Consider the following 15,460-nt stretch of genomic DNA (forward strand, 5'->3'; position numbering starts at 1 on the left):
ACAGTGTAGCAGGGGGAAAGAGGGAGTGGGTAGGGTGCTATAATTCTAGTACCTAGAAATAAAGAATTAAAGATGGCCACAGTTTTACACAAAACCACAATGACTTCTTAGTCACTACCACTCACCTTTGGAAGAATTTGTTGAGAAGTAGAAGGATTTTTTTTCTTTCTAATCTCTTCTCTCATCAGCATTTGTCCACAGTGTTCTTTTTTCTTTTCTTTTTTGCATTTTTTAATAGCTTTATTGAGATGGAATTTACGTACCATGCAATTCACCCATTTAAAATGTACAGTTCAACAGTTTGGGGTATATTACATTGATTTTTTAAAATTGTAAAATGTGTAACATAAATGTCTCCGTTTTAATAATTTTAAGTGTACAATTCAGTTGGCATTAACTTCATTCACAACTTTGTGCAGCCACTGCCACTATTTCCAACATTTTTCATCATCTCAAACAGAAACTTTGTAGCAAGTAGTAATGCCCCAATTCTCCCTCTTTCCCTTTCCCCTAAGCACCTCTATGCTTGTCTTCATGAACTTGCCTATTCGAGGTGACTCATATAAGTGGAACAACACAATATTTGTCCTTTTGTGACTGCCTTATTTAGGATATATTTTCAAAGTTTATCCATGTTGTAGCAAGTTTCAGTATTTCATTATTTCTTAAGGCCGAATGACACGCCATTGTATACATACACTACATTTGTTCATCCATTCATTCAATGATAGATATTTGTGTTTCCACTTTTTGGGTATTTTTTGGGTATTGTGAATAATGCTTCCATACTCAAGTCATCTGAGTCCCTGCTTTCAAAGCCTTGGAGTTCATTCTAATTTTTTGAAAGGTACAGAAGTCTGTGTTAAGTTTATTTTTTCTTTCTGTGCTTTCAGTATCTTTTTCCATTTTTGTTCAGCGCTCCATCATTTCTAGTAAGTCAGCCTTGATTTTTATTGTTCTCCTATATGTGATGTGTCATTTTTTTTTCTGCCTGCTTTTAAGATTTTGTCCTTTATTTTTTTAAGCTTTATTGAGATAAAATTGACACACAACATTTTGAAAGTTTAAGGTGTACAATGTGATGATTTGATACACATGTATATTGTTCAATGATTGACACAATAAGGTTAGTGAACATACCCATCATATCTCACGATTATCATTTCTATTTTGTGGTGAGAACATTTAAGACCAACTCTCCTGGAAACTTTTAAATATATAATTCAGTGTTATTTCCCAGCACCATTTATTGAAGAGACCATCTTTTTCCTCATTGTACGTTATTGTCTCCTTTCTTAAAATATTCATGCATGGGTTTATTTCTGGGCTCTCAATTTTGTTCCATTTGTCTATGTGTCTGTTAGGGCAATACCATACCATTTTGATTAGTATAGGACTGTAATATACTTTGATCAGGAAGTATGATGCCTCTAAATTTGTTGCTCTTTCTTGATACTGCTTTGGCTATTCAGGGTCTGTTGTGGTTCTATTAAAACCACATTGTGAAAAATGCCATTGGAATTTTGATAGAGATGTGCATTGAATGTATAGACTGCTTGGGTAGTATGTATATTTTAACAATACTAATTTTTCTAACTCGTGAGCACAGAACATCTTTCCATATATTTATATCTTCTTCAATTTCTTTAACCAGTGTCTTAGTTTTCACTATACAGATCTTTTATTTCCTTGGTTAAATGTATTCCTAAATATGTTATTCTTTTTGATGCTATTATAAATAAAATGGTTTTCTTAATCTTACAGTTCACTAATTTTGTATAGAAATGCAAACTATGTTTGTATATTGATTATGTATCTTGCAACTTTACTGAACTTATTAGTCCTACGGGTTTTTTTAAAAAAATTATTTCAATTCAATTAACACATACTGTATTATTAGTTTCAGAGGTAGAATTCTGTGATTTCAAAAGTTGCATACATCATCCAGTGCTCATTACCTCAAGTGCCCTTCTTATTGCCCATCACTCAGTTACCCCATCTCCCCCACCACCCCTCCAGCAACCCTATAGTTGTTCCCCATAGTTGAGTCTCTTACAGTTCCTCCCTGTTTTCCTCTTATTTTTCCTTCCCTTCCCCTATGTTCTTCTGTTTTGTTTCTTAAATTCCATGTATGAGTGAAATTATATGCTAATTGTTTTTCTCTGAGTCCTACAGGGTTTTTTGATGGAGGCTTTAGAGATTTTTATATATAATATTATGTCATGTGCAAATAGAGGCAATTTTACTTCTTCGCTTCCATTTTAGATGCTTTACTTTTTTTTTTTTTTAATCTATCTGCTCTGATACTACGTTGGGAAAAAAAAAAAGTGAATGTGGGCACCCTTGTCTTATTCCTGATTTTAGAGGAAAAGCTTTCAGCTCTTCAACACCAAGTATGATGTTAGCTGTGGGCTTGTCATATATGACTTTTATTATATTGAAGTACATTTCTTCTATTCCCTAGTTTGTTGGCAATTTTTATCATGAAATTAAGTTGAATTTTGTAAAAAAAATTTTTTCTGCATCTATTGAGATGACCATATGATTTTTATCCCTCATTTGTTAATGTGGTTAATCTGGGATCAATAAATTCCACTTGCTCATGGTGATCCATCATTTTAATATACTGTAGAATTCAATTTGCTAATATTTTGTTGATGAATTTTACATTTATGTTCACCAGAAATTGGCATATAATTTTCTTGTATTATCCTTATCTGATTTTAGTATCAGTGTAATGCTGGTGTCATAAAATGAGTTTGGAAGTGTTCCTCCTTTTCTATTTTTTGGAAGATTCAGAGAGTTTGGCATTAGTTCTTCTTTGAATGTTGGGTAGAAGTCACCAGTGAAGAAATTTGATCCTGGACTTTTCCTGTTGGGAATTTTTAGATTACTGACTTAATCTTTTTATTATAACTACTTGGGTTTGGATTTTCTATATTCATGAGTCCCTCCTAGTAGGTTTTAGATTTATAGGAATCCATTCTCCTAGATTAACCAATTTGTTTGCATATTATGGTTCACAGTAGTCTCTTACAGTGTTTGTGTGGTATCCAGTGTAGTTTTCTCTTTCATTTATAATTTTGAGTTCTTTCCTCTTTTTTTCTTGGTGAATATAGCTAAAGATTTGTCTATTTTGCTTATCATTCCAAAAATCTAGCTTTTAGTTTTTATTGATCTTCTCTACTGTCTTTTTTAGTCTCTATTTCATGTATTTCCTCTCTGATCCTTTTCATTTTCTTTATTATACTAACTTTTGGTTTACTTTGTTGTTTCCTTCTTGTTCCTTGAGAAACAAAGTTAGCTTGCTTATTAGAGATGACTTTTTTTTTCTGAATGTAGGCATTATTTTGATGATCTTCCCTCTTAGAACTACTTCTGCTGCATCTGGTAAGATTTGGTATGCTATATTTCCATTTTCATTTGTCTCAAGATATTTTTTGATTTCCCTTTGTTTCTTCTTTGAGCCATTTGTTTAGGAGATTATGGTTGAATCTCCATATTTGTAAATTTTCTAACTTCCTGTAGTTAATTTCTAGTTTCATACCATTATCAGAAAAAGATGCTTCATATGATTTTAATAATTTTTAAGCCTTGTTTTGTGACCTAACATGTGAACTGTTTTGGAGAATGTGCCATGTGCACCTGAGAAGAATGTGTATTCTGCTGCTAGCGAGTGGAATATCTGTTAGGTCCATCTGTTCCAATGTATCCTTTAAGTTCAAAGCTTCCTTATTGATTTTCTGTCTGGATGATTCATCCATTGTTGAAAGTGGTATATTAAATCCTCCAATATTATTGCTGTCCATGTCTCCTGTTAGGCCTGTTTGTATTCACTTTATGTCAATATGTTGGGTGAATATTTACAAATATGACATCCTCTTTTTAGATTGACACCTTTATCATTATATAATAACCTTTTTTCTTATTACAATATTTGGCTTAAAGTCTATTTTGTATGATACATGTATAGTTATTCCTGTTTTCTTTTGCATGAAATATCTTTTCCCATCACTTCACTTTCAGGGTGTCCCTAAAGTGAGATGAGTCCCTTGTAGGCATTGCATATTGGGGATAGATATAGATATATAGATGTGTGTGTGTATATACATATATGTGTGTGTGTGTGTGTGTGTGTGTGTGTGTGTGTGTGTATATATTCTTTCAGCCACTGCTGTCTTTTTACTGGAGAATATACCTGTTTACATTTAAAGTAATTATTGATAGGTACAGACTTTCTGTTGTCATTTTGTTAGTTGTTTTCCATTTGTTCCGTAGATCTTTTATTCCTTCTCTTGCTCTCTTCCTTTTTGATTTTATAGTTTTCTGTTGTGGTATGTTTGATTTCTCTTTTATGTATCTACTATAGGCTTTTCCTTTGTGGTTAGCATGGAGGTTATATAATCTATCATCAGCTTAAAATAGACTAACTTCAAACAAACATAAAAGCTCTACATTTTTGTGCTCCCTCCCCCACATTTTGTTTTTGATGTCACAGTTTGCATCTTTTTACAATATTTGTTATATCTATTAACAAATCATTGTAGTTATTTTTAATATTTTTGTCATTTAACCTTTCTGGTAGAGTAAAAAGTGATTTATTCTCCACCATTACAATCTTAGAGTATTCTGAATTTATAGATTTACTTTTATCAGTGATTTTTATACTTTCATAAGATTTTCTATAACTAATTCGCCTTCTTTCATTTCATCTTAAACTCCCTTTAACATTTCTTGTGAGGGTGGTAATGAATTCCTTCAGCTTCCTCTACTTTGTAATGTGTACTTAAGCACTCTCCATGTTTGTTTGTTTGTTTTTTGGCTGGATAGCTCACACTTTCTGGGACTGAATAACACTCCTTTGTCTACACATAGTTGATTTGTCCACTTACTTGCTGAAGAACAGCTTTGTTTCTTCCATGTTTGGGCAATTATAAATAAGCCTATTATAAATACCACGTGCAGGTGTGTGTGTGTGTGTGTACACATAAGTTTTCCCACTCCTTTGGATGAATACCAAGGAACAATTGCTGGATCATATGCTGAATGTGTTGCATTTGGTAAGAAACTGACAACTTGCCTTCCCACATGGTTGTACCATTTTGCATTCCCGCAGCAGTGTGTGAGTGTTCCCACTGTTCTACATCCTCGTCAACATTTGGTATTGTCAGTCTCCCAGGTTTTGGCTATTCTAATAGATGTGTAGTTGTATCTCATTGTTTTGCTTCGTATTTCCCTGATGACACATGATATGGAACACCTTTTCATATGCTTGTCATCTGTACATCTTCTTTTGTGAGTGTCAAAGTTTTTGGCCCAATTTCAAGTTGGGTTATTTTCTTGAGTTTTAAGAGGTCTTTACATATTTTGAATAATAGTCCTTTAGCAGATATGTTTCTTTCAGTGCCTCTTTTAATTCTATTGATATTGCCTTTCACAGAGGAGAAATTTTCCATTTTAATTCACTCCAGTTTAACAATTATTTCTTTCATTGGTTGTATCTTTGGTGTTGTACTTCAAAAGGCATTGCCATACCCAAGGCATGTAGGCTTTCTCCTATGTTTGCATTTTAAAGTCCATGATCCATTTAACTTTTGTGATGGGTATAAGGTCTGTGTCTAGATTCAGTTTTTGTTTTTTGCATGTGGATGTCCAGTGTCATTTGTTGAAGAGACCATCTTTGTTCCAGTGTATGTCTTTTGCTCCTTTGTCAAAGGTCAATTGAGTCTATTTATTGGAGTATATTTCTGGGCTCTATTCTGTTCAATTGATCTATTTGTTTATTCTTTCACATACCACATTGTGCTGATTACTGTAGTAATACAGTAAGTCTTGAAGTCATGTAGAGGAATTCCTTGAATATTGTTCTTTTCTGTTTTTTTAATAATACGTGGCTAGATGTATTGCATCTGAACTTGAAATTCAAGAAAACTCTTTGTAATATTACAATTAGATGTGTTCCTTCAACTACAGTTTATTCAATCTGAAGCCTCTCGGCAGTCAGATTGAAATGTTTGTCAAGGGCCATGCTAAATAAAGGTGGTACTTAGTGTGATTTTGTTTCTTGAAGTGTGTACACTTCTGAGTGGAACTTTTATGCATGTCCAATCCTGTTTTGAATTTTACATGAGGTCTAAGTTCTATCTGCACTGAAGACTTCTATTTTCTGATGCAGTGAATACTTAGACCTTAAGCTGGCCTCAAAATAAGCTTTCCTTGTTGTAACATATTGCAAATCAAATTCAGCCTGGCATTTAATCAGGTTGTTTAATTTTAGGAATGTGTATGTGATCTTTCTGATGATTCTTCAAAACTGTCCCTGCTTTTTCTCGCCTTTTAAAAAAAATCATTAGGACAGAGACTCGGTCTTTTTTCTTAATAAAAAGAAAGCAATTATAGGGTAGAAATGAGAGATGAGACATTCAAACCAGCTGATTATAGATATTGCCAACCTTGAGCTTTTCTATACTTACCTCTTAGGTTCATTAACAATAGCCAAATTGAAGTATGAGTAGATGAACAGAATTCTAAGAAATTAGTACTGCTGCCATGTTGATATTTGTATTACTTCATATACAGAACTCAACACAGTTCCTGAGGCATGGAAATTATTAAATGAACAATTCATCTAGTTTTGTCTCATTTACTCATCACAAGAACACTAATTAATAACTTATTATCTAAAATTTTTTTTAAAAAACTGAGGCACAGAGGAGGAATTTGGGAAGTCCCATAACTAGTGACCGAGAGCTGAGATTCAAATTCAGGTTCTCTAAGTAACATGCACTCACATTCTTAACCATTGTCCTCTCTTGCATCATAATTATTAACCAATGCCACATGCTTATTTTGTGGTGGTGGAATGCAGGAGGATAATTAACATATATTAAGTATTTACCATGTGGCAGAATTAAAATGACTTTATATATATTATCATGTCCGCTCTAAGTAACATTCAGTATTTTCTCTGTCAGTGCACCATTCTTCTCTGGTCAAATATTGTGTGTATTATCAGTCACATTATATAGTATTTTTTCAGTTTAAGGCACAGAGATTTGAGATACAATTTAAAATGCTTTTTTGACTATAATATCCTAAATTTGTTTTGAAATATTCAACATATATAGGAACATATTTATGAAGTATGAAGGATAATCAAATGGCCACATGTGTACTCACCACAGCTTAAAAAACATCGTTATTGATGCATTGTGTCTCTCCCTGATCATATTCTTCCCCCCCTTCCCACAGGGATAACCAATTTTGAGCATGTGTTTATCATTCTCTTAAAAACATAAGATAGAGACAAGTATTCCCATATGAACTATATTAGCGTTTATTGCTTTTGAACTTTATATAAACGGTGTTAGACTCGGTGTATTCTATCGTGACTCAATTTTATCAAGCAACATCGTTGACACAATTTATTCATGTTGATGCATGTAGCTATAGACTTCCTTTATTCCCAAAGCTTTATCAAAATATACTTAGTTTATTACACATTCTCCTGTCAGTGGAAATTCGGTTTCCAGATTTTGCTCTTATAAACAGTGTGCTACAAACATTTGTTTCCATGGCTTCTGGTGGTACGCTGATGCAAGTTTATCCAGTGTATGTGCCCAAACGTGTAAATAATGCCAAATTCCTTTCCAAAGTTTTTGGATCAATTTACATTTCTCCCTATGCTAGCTCTCAATACAGCATATCTTTATCAACACTTGATATTATTTCTGACGTGTATCTCTCCAGCTATAGGATTTCTATATATATATATAGAAATATATATCATCATATATATCATCTATATATATATATAGAAATATATATATCATTCTATATATATATATAGATATATATATATCATCTGTCTATATCATCTATATATCTATAGAGAAAGTCCAAGTAATTGACTCAAAACCTATGTTAAGATTTTTGGTGTATGAACTAGAGATTCACTCGGGAAATAGAAAATTGGAAACAGAGGAGAGGAACTTGAAGGTTTATGTAAAGTTAAGACTTTTGAGCACCATGATCTGGCCATGCAGGAATGTATCAGGAAAAACAAAGATCAAAAGCCTCTAACAGCCAGGGAAATCTCTTGGGATCTGGATGATTGTTCAGAATCGGGCACTGCTCTGGAGAACGGGTATGCTTACTGTCTTTGTAGTGGGAGTGAATTATCAATCTCTGCTGGTGGGGACTTTCCATTCTTGTAACTCTCTCAATACTGAGATCAAAACCAAAAAGATTCAGAAAAAAACAAATGCTAAAGTTTCTCTATATATTTCTTATTCAAATGAAGGAGAGATACATAATTTTTATTCTAAGTGATCAAGGGTCTCCTGACAGTTTGCTTCATACTTACATACAAATACCAATGACTGTATCTTCATTTGTGTCAGCTTTTTGCACTCAATACATTTTTATTACAAGCCTGGATTGTTAGCTATTCTGTAACGTGATTTTGCTGCCTATACAATTCTACATTATGCTTCTATTCAATGTTGGTTTCATCTCTTCGTGTAATAATTCTACATTATGCTTCTATTCAATGTTGGTTTCATCTCTTCGTGTACTCTCGTGGCACCTTTCTCCACACACCCCTGGCCTCCTCATCAGTGCCCTGTTTTGCTTGTTCTATAACGCAGGTGGTCCATCCATGACTGCCCCCATCTAGTCTCAGAACATCAGTGTTTCCATTGTTCTTCCTCTTGGTATTCTGTTAATTAGAATTCACCCTTGCTGGTTCCCACTCTGATTACTCACAGTAGGAAGTATTGGGTGTTCCTGGAGTGTTATCTTTCATATCTGCATTTGTATCCTGTAACCTTGGAGACAGTATCTCAAGGGTCAGAACTGGTGGGATTTCAAGGCATTGTGACAGGGTCGAGGTAAAGCCACTTCACTTTTATATAATTGTAAAATAAGGTTTAGCCTCTTCCCTATACATCTGGGGCCACACCCCATATGTAATTGATCTCAACTTTAGTTGCCCTATATGCAAAAAAAGCCAATTAGTGAGATGCAGTACGCAGCAAGGGTTTGAGAGGCTGCCGAAGGAGGAGAGAGAAGAGCAAGCCTGAAATCTGCCCACTGAAGGAGAGTAAGAGAAACGTAATGGCAAAAGAAAAAGAATCTGGGTATAGAGAAGAACTACCTGACTTTAAAATCAGATAAGTGAAGTAATTAACAGAGGATTGAAGTCAGTTGGTTGCCTCTACGTGCATGGATCTTCTGCACACATTGGCATGTGATCCATGACCAGAAACTGGGACCCTTGGCATGGTCCAAGGGTGGATTTTGGGCCCTTCTACATCCGAAGTCCATCCTTCAGATACCTGCACGTGCTCAAAGAGAAAGGCGGCGGTCCTGACTAGTTCTGGCCAGTTTCTTTGTGAAGGCTTGTGTCTCTGCAAAACGACTAAATCAAAATTTTGGCAAGCATGTTATCTAATGGAAACATGGTGGCAGAAGAACAAGCAGGTTTTGGCAAACAGTTGGAGTTACGCTTACTAGTTCTGTTAACTCTTTGGTTACTGGTTTGAGTCCCCACTGTCTCCTTGAGGGAATTGGAATCATTACTCCAGCGACTTCCTGCTGAAAGAGGGTGGAGATCAGTTAGAAGAATGAAACTTTTATTCCTTATTTCTAGGTTAAAAGCCAACATTTGCGTTACTAATTCTTTTGCTCTTTAATAGTTTTTGTACAACATTGCATAGCACATTTTATGATTAAGTAGCAAAGAAGGAGAATTATGACTATAGGCATTTCACATTGAGTAATCCTAGTTAGTAAAACTGACCTAATTTCTTGGAAGGATCCAAGAATACTGGATCCCTGAAAACCAGTCTAAAGCTATTCTGAGACTTTAGGAGAGATTTGTTGTAACCAAGTAACTTGTCTTATTTTGTCAAGAGGAACGTTAACTTCTGAGGGAATATTAATATATGTACAGCATGATGAATTAGCTCCTACACGAACTCTTGTTCTGTTAAAATAAAAATTTACTGTTTAAAATTGGCAAAGAGTTGAAGGCCTTTTGTTGGGCTGCTCTGTACGGTTTGGGCAGTTTCATTGTGATTCCTAAAGTCATTAAAAGATTTGTACTTATATGTTCACGTGATTCCACTCTCTAGCATAATGTGATGTTCTCCCAGGTACGAACCAAACCTTATTCTTCCAATTTCTGGAAAGATAATTAGAAGATTATTTTGTGGTTTTTCTCTTTAACCTGTAGAGCAGTTAGAGAAAAAAACCAGTTTAATGACTGACTTTATCAGAGTTATATGTAAAAAGGGGTGACCAGAAATCCTAAAAGACAAGTACTTTCCATGCTCCAGCTATTGTTTATACCCACAGGGGGGAAAAAACTGGGGGTACACATAGTCATTTCTGTGAATTCAGGGGGCTCAATACTTTTGTTTTGCAGAATCACTAAAGGTGCTATTTATGTGGTTAAGTTTAGTGTAACTGGTAAGAGGCATTCAGGGAGAGGGTGGGGGCCCCATGTGGCCAAGTTTATTAGTATTGTACAGAGAGGAGTAGAATCTGATGAGTAACTTTTGTTAAAAGTATGTTTCTCCAATGTCTCTGGAAGGTGGTGAAAGGAAAAGGGTCAACTGAATATACAAAAGGTGACGTTATTAACTCCTATGGTTATTTTGTAAGCATAAGGAGAAGTACAAGCTTCTCATAGTGGATTTCAATTACTGAATGTGGGGAACCCATATTTCGGGATAGTTAAGAAAAAACAAGGATGGGAACAGTGAAAAAAAGCTAACCTGGTTAATTTGACTCTTTAAGCTAAGGGAGTATGTCAATTTGGATGTTTTGAAAGCTTATGGACCAGAAAGAAGTTGGTTATGGGCATCACTATAGGGTGGTTGTGGTCATACTGAGTGGGGCTTAGGGTAACACAGCCAACAGTGAGGAGGATTGCCAGCAGCTTTGGCCAATGTTTGAGAAATCCTAAATCTTCCCAAGCATGAAATGTAAACAATAGGAAAAAGGAGTAACATTCACAATGTATACGCTATGAGTAGTTCACAGGTTACTTACCATAGATTACTCTCTTCCAAACAGCTCTACAAAATAGCTCTTTCAGAGGCTCATTGGTGCAAGCAGGGTTCTTTCTGAAGTCTTCCTTGGAATATATAGGGAAACTGTGGAATTTGTGGAGCCAGCCTAACTTGAGTGTGGCGAATCCACGGCTTAATAGCTTCAATTACCCTGAAGAATAATGGGTAGTCAAAAGCACCTCATAAGGTCCTCTTCAATGAGGTTGGAGTTAGTCCTCAAGGTGCTTGTTCTTCCATATTTTTAAAAAATCAAGTCTCCAGGATTCAGGTGGTACAAGGGCACATCTGTGGGGTTACATCAACCTACAGGAAGCAAACTTTATACATAGAGTATTTCCTAAAGATTAAATGTACCTGATAGTATCCAGTTTCCTAATTTGAGCCTCATCAAAAATGCTTATGTCATAAAAAGAACATAGAAAGTGTCTTACATATGACATTTCATAAACATTTAAACCAAACCTGCTACTAGGGGCCACTCTTGCTCTGCTTTGGATAACCAGGAGGGCTTCCCCCCCCCCCCAACTTAAGTTGGTTTCTTGGAAAACTTGTCAAAGTTTTTTGTTTTTTAAGTGTATGGTTCTGTTTTTCCAGTTGATTTGGGTTTTCCCGAAGTAAGTAATTTCCATTGAAAGCCCAAGGCATTGGCTACTGCTTATATGACTTGTGCCACAAATGATGCCCCACTGCTACTCTGCATTGGTAGTGGCAATCCAATTTAGGAATAAAAGTGTTTTTGAGGGGCACCTGGGTGGCTCAGTCAGTTGAGCGTCCAACTCTTGATTTCAGCTCAGGTCACGATCTGGTCTCAGGGTTCTGGCATCAAGCCCTGCATTGGGCTTCATGCTCAGGGGGACTCTGCTTGAGGATTCTCTCTCCTTCTTACCTTCCTCCTCCCTAAAATAAATCTTTAAAAAAAGTGTTTTTGACAACTTTTCAAGTCTTCTCTGAATGTATGCAAAAGCCTCACCCCAACTTCTGAAGGCGTCTACAAATATTAGCAAATATAACCTGTTGTTTTTTGCATAATGGTGAAGTCTATTTGTCAGTCTTTTCCAAGATAGCTCCCTCAAGGGTATACACTGTTTAGAACTAGTGGGAGCCCAGACTTATGATTGATTTTAGCAGATTTTGGACTGTCAATTGAATCATTCTCTGAAGATCAGGATCCATTGAAGATTTGCAGCTTGTCCATAATCAGTCATATTCACCAAAGCACCCGTGATCTCTTTCATAAGATGTTCAAGCTTGGAGTCTTGATCTACCTGATTGGTCCCTGGTACAATCAAGCAGTATGATTTCTAGTCTCCTCAGCAGTGGACAATAATTCTAAAATGTCTTCATATTTTTCTATTTCCCATAGTTAACCCATTTTCCTTCTAGATAGATCCATGTGCATAAACCAATGAAAAGGCTTATTTAGAATCAATAAAAAGTCACTCTCTCATCCTTAACCGAAATGGAAGGATCTTATGAGAGCTACTATTTCAGCTTTCTGAACAGAGATACCTGGAGGGAAGGCTTCTATTTCCACTGTCTATTGATGGATCACAGCTGCATATCTAACTCTTTATCATCCCCGATCCATAAAACTCCAATCTGCAAATATCTCAAGGTCTGGTTTTAGAGGCAGATCTATCACATTGAGATGGCTGGAATAAACTTGTTCAATTATCTGTATATAGTCATGTATGTGTCCCTCAGGGGGGAGCAAAGTCACTGGGTTTGGGTTGGAGACTACCTTCAAAGTAACACTGGGATTGTCAAATAGGATGGCCTGATATTTGCCTCACCGTTCCGAGGTGGCCCAGTAGCCAACCTCTTGCTTTAGTAGGGACAGTACATAGGTGGACTATGCACTGCAGTAGGCTGCCCCCAAGTAAATTCTTCCTCTTCTTGTAATAGATCACAAGAGGCCACGATTGCTCTCAGACATACAGGCCACCCCTTAGTTATAAGGTCAAATTGTTTTGAAAAATACACAACAGGTCCTTTTATGTTAACCCAATTTCAAGTTAGCACTCTTAGATTGATCATGTGTCTCTCATGGACAAATCAAAAAAATGTTCTGATAGCTGGAGGTCCCAAGTGGAAGCTCTGAGTAGCTTCTCTTTGGAATGCCTATGGCATTGTCTGGAAGTAAGAGGCCCATTTCCTCCTCCTTTTAGTACTTCATACAAGGGTTTATCAGTGAGTTCAGAATTGGGTATCCAAATATGGTGGAATGTATACAAGTGTCTTTTAGTTGTGGGAATGCTTTCTTCCTGTCAGGGAGCAGATTCCTTTCTCTGTGACGTTTCAAAACCCAGCTAATTAACAGGTAGATTTTTGAGACCTGCTCAGCCAAAAAGGTTAGGGTCAGAATCATGTTTTAGTCGGAGGCTTGTCTAGTCTTGCTGACAGCCAAAACATCTATATGGGCAAAGAGTGTTCCTGCCTGGAAGTCTCTGGCTAAGATTTCCCCCCAAATGGTTTCTGTGGGGGAGACAGTTTTTTAAACCTCGAGAAGGGGTATCCAGCAACACTGCTGCTCATTCTTAGTCTTGGGGTCTTCCCATTCAGATGCAAACAGTTCTCAGGAGTCTGAACTGAGAGGGATGCAAAAGAATGCATCTTTTAAATCCAGTACAGTGAACTTGTGAACGTCCCCAAAGTCGTTAACAGCGTATGGATTGCGTACCACCAGGTGGATATCATCTACAATTTGGTGAACAGTTTTAAATCTTGCACAAACCAAGTTTTTATACAGGTAAAATGGATGTATTGTATGGGGATTAACAAGGCAGGTGAGGCCAAATTCCAAGAAAGCAGAAACAATGGGCAGAATGTTCCTTTAAGGGTTAGTATCTGAGGTTTGAAATCTTAACCCCATCACGAGGTTTAACATGTATGATAATTGCTGATTTTGTCCTGACTTCTCATCTACCCAACCAACCAACCTTTCTTTCTTCTTTCCTTCCTTCTCCCCTCCCCTTCCTTCCAATAAATAGAGAGTACAATTGAGGGAAGGAGCAGAGCCCCCCCGTCTTACCTTTTAGATGCTATCTTCTAATAGGTCTTTCCACCTTAATGGAGTAGCATTGTTTGAAAGGCTCAAGCTTGCTCTGATGGTACTTTTATATCCACATATCCAGGTTGAAAAGGAACTTTAGCATTCAATTTATTTTATAAGTCATGACCCCGTGAAGGGATAGGGCATTTGGGCATCTACAGAACATTAAGATGAGTTTGGCCTATGTGGCAATCTAGTGGTTGGAGGAAGGTTTTAGTCAATACTTCCCAGGAAATTCCCATTACGGCCATAGTTTGATTTGAAAGCCAAGAGGGCCAGGTATTTAGTACAGAATAGGTGGCCCCAGTATCAATCAAAAAATCTGAGCTTATTTGCCCTCGTAATCTGGGGTTCCTTGTGGGAAATGATGGCAGGCTATGTAAGGTACACGAGAACCACTGGGCCCCTTCATTTCTGCTCACTATCCACCAATTCAAGCATCTGGGGGGCAGTTTAGGGCTCTGTCTCCTCAAGAGACCTCATGACCTTGGGCATTTTCTTTTTCAGTGGGCCTCTTCTGTACAATAGGCGCATTGATGAGATCCCAAACTTCTTACCTGGATCGCCCTCATCCTTATAGTGGTTCTTGTCCTTGGATTCCATTGAGTTAGGGCAGTGGCTAACAAAGTAGCCTGGTGTTTCATCTTCCGGTGACATTTTCTTTCTTGCACTTGGTTCCTGCTGTTCCAACCTGTAAAGGCAATTTTAGCCAACTGTTACCTAGGCATTCCCAATGCATCCTCTAGTTTTTGGAGTTTCTCTTAAATGTCCATGGCACTTTGTCTGATAAACATCCTATTAACCATTTTCAAATTTTCTGGAGCCTCAAAACCAGTAATTAATATGTCTCAATTTTTTCCCCCAAGAAATTCTGAAAGGTTCCCAATTTTTACTTCTTGAACTTTTTTTTCTTTCAAACTCTCTCTTTTTTTTTTTTTTTTGCTTAAGGGCCCCTTTTTAAAAATCTAACTAAAATACAATCCCAATAGTGTTTAACTTACCTTGGTCTCCATAGTCGAGATCCATGGTAAGAAGAACTGTCATAGCAAGAGAATTTTGGGGGTTATTGAGGGTGTTCACATACAGCTGATTAGCTTCTGCCCTAGCCTTTTTAGCACCATGTAGTATTCCTTAGAAGTAAGGAAAGTAATAAGTTTGGTACATTTGTCCAAATGGGGTTATGGGTGGCAAATAGAGGTGAGAACAAATTTTTCACGCTCTTGAGGCCATCTCTATAAATGGTTATAGTGTTTAGAGAATGGAGACTGGACCCAAATCTTTCCTGCAGGTTTTCCCCTGGCATCTAAGCTCCAATTGCCTCAGCAGAGAT

The sequence above is a fragment of the Ursus arctos genome, unplaced genomic scaffold (genome assembly GCF_023065955.2).
Source record: "Ursus arctos isolate Adak ecotype North America unplaced genomic scaffold, UrsArc2.0 scaffold_7, whole genome shotgun sequence".
Lineage (NCBI taxonomy): Eukaryota > Metazoa > Chordata > Mammalia > Carnivora > Ursidae > Ursus > Ursus arctos.